The sequence below is a fragment of the Peromyscus eremicus genome, chromosome 16_21 (genome assembly GCF_949786415.1).
Source record: "Peromyscus eremicus chromosome 16_21, PerEre_H2_v1, whole genome shotgun sequence".
Lineage (NCBI taxonomy): Eukaryota > Metazoa > Chordata > Mammalia > Rodentia > Cricetidae > Peromyscus > Peromyscus eremicus.
Window position 1 is genome coordinate 40054892 of NC_081432.1, and position 5923 is coordinate 40060814.

Here is a 5923-nt window from a genome sequence, read left to right on the forward strand (position 1 = left end):
TCTAAGAGACTAAGACGATATTACAGATCACGGTGACACACTACTGTAATCCTAACTCCCAGGAGGCAGAGGCAGGAGGATTGCTTCAGATTTGAGGCCAACCTGGTCTACATAACAAGTTCCAGTCCAAACAGGATTATGTCTCAAAAAGTAAAATAGTAAACGAGTGAGTAAATAATGAAAGAAAATGATAGCATTACATGCCCTAGAATAATGAAAGACTTTTCAAAAAGGTCTTGAAGTTTTTGTTTAAGTGTCATAATAGTACATATATATGACTTTGATGGCCTTGAAGTCATGTTGTTTAAATCATTTAAAGGATTAGGCTAAGTGTTTGGGGTTCTTTGGTTTGGGTTTTGTTGGTTTTTGCAAATGAAATCCCAGGGTGGGTTCAGGGGTGCTTTGGATTACATTACAGAGTGAGGAGAGAAGAGTAGGGCAAAGGGGTCCGAGAAATCCTCACTATATCACGATTACAAGTGTGAGAACAATGAACCCCACTTCATAGTAAGAGCCCTGGGACTCACGGTAGCAAAAGTGAGTTTATCTTCCAAAGTTACAAGGCTGGGCATCAGCCTAGAACAGCAGGTACACTGATTGAGTGCCAAGAAGGGTTTTTGAACACAGATAACCCTTCCTCCCTGTCCTCTCACTGAGCACTCAGGAAGGCACAGTCTTACAGATCATGGAGAACTCACCATTCACTCCTACATTTCTCCCTTCCTCCGTAAGATCCGTGCATTGATTTCTTCTCTCTGTTTTACATCCTGTTTGTTTGAAAGCCTCTCAGGCACACGGCATTGCAGGCAAGCTTGGCTATTAGTCATTTTCTACTCTAAGCCCCTAGTTTAGCCGAGTGGGTAGCTTAGCAGGGTTTGGGGTGGAGCATAACTAGACTAGGAAGCATTAACAGGGAATGTTCTCTGTTCACTTGGAGCTGGAGATACGATGGCTCAAGGCAACTTTGAAAACAAACTGTCAGATTTTATTTTACAAAAAGATATTAAGACATATTTTCACTGTAAAGAAGTAATCTTTTTTGTGAAATTTTATTCATTCTCAGCCAGTCAGGGTGAGGGAGCCCTTTCCTGTCCCATGTCAATTTTCCTTCTTTTTATCTTGCTTTGATTTCTTCTCAGATTTTGATCCCTTGAACTCATGGATTGATGAGGGCCAACATTCTTTTTTCTAAAACTTCTTCAGGCTGAATAGGAATGTAGACCTGTGATGATTTGAATGAGAATGGGCCCCCTAGGTTCATATGCTTTAATGCTTGGTCCTCTGTTGGTAGAACTGTTTGGGAATAATTAGGAGGTCTGTCCTTGTTGGTGTAGGTGTGGCCTTGTTGGGGTAGGTGTGACACTGGGGATGGGCTTTAAATTTTCAAAAGATGAAGTGCAATTCCCAGGGTTCTTTCTCTGCATCCTGCTTACAGATCAAGATGTGAACTCTCAGCTCTTCCTGCCATCATGCCTTTGCTCCGCCATCATGGATGCCTAACCCTCTGAAACGATAATCCCACTTCAACAGTTTCTTTTGTATGTTGCCTTAGTCATGGTGCTTTGTCATAGCAATGGAAAAGCAACTAAGATAGTACCCTATGCATGGATTAAATACTTCAAACTGTCTGATTTAAGGGAGACACAGGAAGGTCTTAGCTTGGAAGTTAGAGGATTATGATTTGAATGGAATCGGGAAGAAAAGATGTCATTCTTGAGGATAGCAAACCACATGAACAATAAAGTTTACAAAGATTATTCTGTTAAATCCTCAGAGTAACACCTCGGAGAAGAGGACTTTTCCTGTCATGAACTTCTTGAGAACTGTGATGCTAGTGAATCGTGACACTATTCAGTATGCGCTGACCCAGCTCTTCTTATTCACAAGCTTCACGGTGCTTTCTGCAACCAGGGTGACAAACACAATATGGAGCAGTCAAGACTGAAGAAGACAGAAACACAAGAGAAAAACCTTCTGCCCTCACAATAAGCAATGGACCAGGAGAAACGAGCAAGGGAGTTGTGACAAGGAGGGAGCTCTGATATGCAAGACTGTCTTCTTCTGCTAATCTGGTCCCCTATTTAACCTTGTAAAAATGCAAAGAGCAAGTTTAGATAGCTGTACAGCCCCTTTCACATCATCGAGAACCACAGACAACAAAGGGTCATGCCTGACTCTACCATCTGCCGGTCTGTGTGACAGGAAGACTTCCACATCGGCAGAGGAAGAACCTGGCCAGAAGTGGTGAAATCTAGAGTAAGATCTAAAATGGTCGAAGATATCTTACCAGCAGCAGAATGCAGTTTAATCAGAGTGTCGTTTTTGTTCAAATGATTTTAATTATTGGAATGCAAAGATTTTAATATGCAAATTTAAAAACCTGTAAAAAACTTAAGGCATAATCTGTCAGTGGTTTAATTTGGGTATCAAATCTTGAAGGACTAAGGACACATTGCCTGAGTTCTCAGGTGATTGTGCACATCTGTAACAGGCTTCTTCTTTTGGACCACCAACCAAAGACTTGTTGTTAGTTATGAATGCCTTATCTTAGCTCTTATTTTAATCTGTTTCTCTTTATCTACATTTTGCCTCAGTGCTTTTTACCTCCTCTCTCTCTCTCTCTCTCTCTCTCTCTCTCTCTCTCTCTCTCTCTCTCTCTCTCTCTCCCTCTCCTACATTCTCTGCTTCTCATGTCTGGCTGGCAGCTGCCTGGCTTCTGACCCTGGGCATCTTCCGTCTCCCTCTCCTTTTCCCTCCATCTCCTTCTCCTTCTTCTATTCTCTCTCCTACTTATTCTCTCTGTCCGCCAGCCCCGCCTATCCATCCTCTGCCTAGCTATTGGCTATTCAGCTCTTTAATAGACCATTCAGGTGCCTTAGGAAGGCAAGGTGAAACAGCCACACATCTTTACATAATTGAACAAATGCAGCATAAACAAATGCAACACATCTTTGCCTAGTTAAACAAATGTAACATACCTTTACACAGTTAAAGTAATATTCTGAAACATAAACAAATGTAACACACCTTTACATAGTTAAATATTCCACAGCACACATCACTCTCGTTTTGGGGTTTTTAAATGTTTGTTTGTCTTTCTCTTGCATGGCAGAGTCTTTACTTTTAAAGGCGATCATTAGACCAAATAATAACAGGTAATAAGTTCTTGAGTCATATTATATAATAACTTTAACATAAACGGTGAGACTAAAGAGAAGTACTCACGTTCATTATTCTAATCCTCAACAGGAATGGACCAATTTTGAACGGGCTGCTGCCCTAATGCAAGATACAATAACTGTTTACTACCACTTCAGAAAGTAAGTATGGTGGTTAAACTTTGTTGTCAACTGATGGCATTTGGAAACACCATGGAAACAAATCTCTGGGCATGTGTGATGGTTTATATTGGTTGTCAGTTACACAGGATATAAAATCACTTTGGAGACAAATCTCTGGGCATGTTTGTGAGAGATTTTCTAGAACAGGTCAACTGAGTTTGAAGACCTAGCCTCCTAGTCAGAGTTAAAAGGAGGAAGTGAGCCAAACATCAGCTGTACCTCTTCCTCACTGCAGGTGAAGCATCGGTTGGATGTTATTGACCTATCCTTGGGGCTGGTGCTCTGCAAGGTACATGATTTTAAGCTCTGGATTGTAAACGTTGAAAATTAATAGCAGTGAACTCAGGGCCAATTGGTCTTATTATGTAATAATAAGTAGTCATCTGTGTCTCGTGTACTTACGTTAATTTGTGTGTCGGGTGATGATGGAGGTTCATCTATAAAAAAAAAATCAACGGCTTGTACAAAACAAAGTGTGGAAGTGCTGAGATTTAGGACTGAATTCACCAAATTAAAAGGCCGTTGTGCTTATTGCAGATATATTGTCTCTTTAGTGTCTTTGTGTAAGTGAAATAATGCCCTACACACAAAGATCACAACCTCTGTTCCTTAACACCTGTGATTAAGTTACCTTCCATGGCAAAAAGGACTTTTCAAATGTGGGTAAGGATCATGAAATGAGAGGGTTATTCTGAGTATCTATGTAAACCTTATATAATTACAAGGATCCTCATAAGAGTGAAGCAGAGGGTCAGAGATAAAGAAGACATGTATTGTGGTGTGAAAATAACATGTCCTCCACAGGCCTGTGTATCGCCACCTTGAGGGGCCAGCCTCCAAGGCAGTGCACGGGGCTTGTAAACTAAGACTCTAGGGAATCAAGACACCCACACACTCTCTTCGTGTTTCCTTTCTTTATTCTCCTCTCTCGTGTCTTTTTACAGCGTATATACCCCAACAAACTCTCCCAGGCAATACAGGAGTCATACAAAGGTTACATTCCATTTTTAAGTGGATGATTATAGAACCCACGACTATGTAAACATTTTGAACTAACACCCTGGAGTCAGAAGTCGTAAATCCGCATGTCCTCTCCTATCTCAGAGGCCAGGAGAGTCTCGGGACATAAATTCTCTAGTTCGGGCTCACGTCAACATTCCTGAGAGAGAGAGAGAGAGAGAGTGTGTGTGTGTGTGTGTGTGTGTGTGTGTGTGTGTGTGTGTGTGTGTGTATTTAAGGTATGATCATTTATTTGTTACCCTTAAAGACTTATTTTTGACTGGACTCAGATTTGGAAGTAGAAGCTCTCAGCGAGGATAGTCTACATCTCTTGGTGTTCTGTTCCTGGCCCTTTTCTTGGGCTTCCTTCATTCTCTTGGACAAAAGTTTAGCATATTCTGCAGCCTCCTTCTTGTTTTTCTTTGTTCATTGTTTCTTCAGAACAATCTGCCAGCATTTTGTGTTGCAGGACACGTGGAGTAACAAGACGCTGAATCTTGGGTGCTTTGGTCCTGGGTTTCTAACCTTCTTTGTTTAACAGCTTTCTGACAACATATTGGTGGACATCATCTTCTTTAGAGAGATTAAAAAGTTTTCAGATTCTGCTAGCTCCTTTAGGTCCCAACCAACGAGGCACAGTAGTATCTGTCAGTCCAGGAACATCCTTCTCTCCTTTTTTTACAATGGGAAGGTTGAGAACACTCAGGTTGGCATCCACATTGCATCCTCGAACAGACTTGTGCTTCCTCTCTCCAGTTCTCCTTGGTCTATAACAAGAATGCCCCTTACTCAAAAACACACTCTGCCATGGGTCAAAACGCCTTGCTTCATGGGAGAACCTTGTTTGTCATTCCTGCCACTGAGTGGGAGCACAGAATCCTTCCACTCTCCACCCAGAGCATCAGCAGCTACTTCTGTGGCCATGCGCTTCTCATAGCACATACCAAAGCTTGCATCATCGTCCACTTTGATGAGTTTCTGACAGCCAGTGGCAGGGAAGGAGATATTCAGTTTCATCTTGACACAGCCGACTGCCTAAGAGGTACCACAAAAAAGAGCATGTATATCTTTTAGTATCAGCTCAGTCGGCACTTTCTGAGATACTGTGGCACCATAACACTTAAATCTTAAAATGTACTTTCTGTCCTGTGTGTGACTCCTGACTATCAAAAGAAACCTGTAGTCCTTTATTGGGGCTACAGAGTCAAATTATTATCTGTAGCCCTGACTAGTCAGAATTTATTTTCACAAATTGAGGTCAGGAATGGGTGCAAGGAATTAATCATTCGCCAGGCTAGGAATAATCAGGCTGTTTTGTACTTATGATCCTAGCTATGTGTCTTTGTGAACTATGGACTGCTTTCCTGGGAATGTTTATCTTAAAAAACATTAGCAAGGCATCTGGTCTAATCTAAAGCTATTTTGAAGCTTTGTGTCAGCTAATGATTCACATGAAACCTGTGACTGCATTTCTCAGCATTAAGATTAAAGGAGTTTGAGCCAGCCTGGATCCTGGACTCAAATGTTTTCCTAAATCATAAATCTGAGCTGTGATCTAAAGCAGAGTCTAAGTAGAACTCATA

The 5923-nt window shown here is 41.4% G+C and overlaps 1 pseudogene; it reads right to left on the reverse strand.

Moving 5' to 3' along the window:
• Nucleotides 1-4610: 4610 nt before the first annotated feature.
• Nucleotides 4611-5357, reverse strand: LOC131893689 (small ribosomal subunit protein eS6-like; annotated as a pseudogene).
• Nucleotides 5358-5923: the final 566 nt, after the last annotated feature.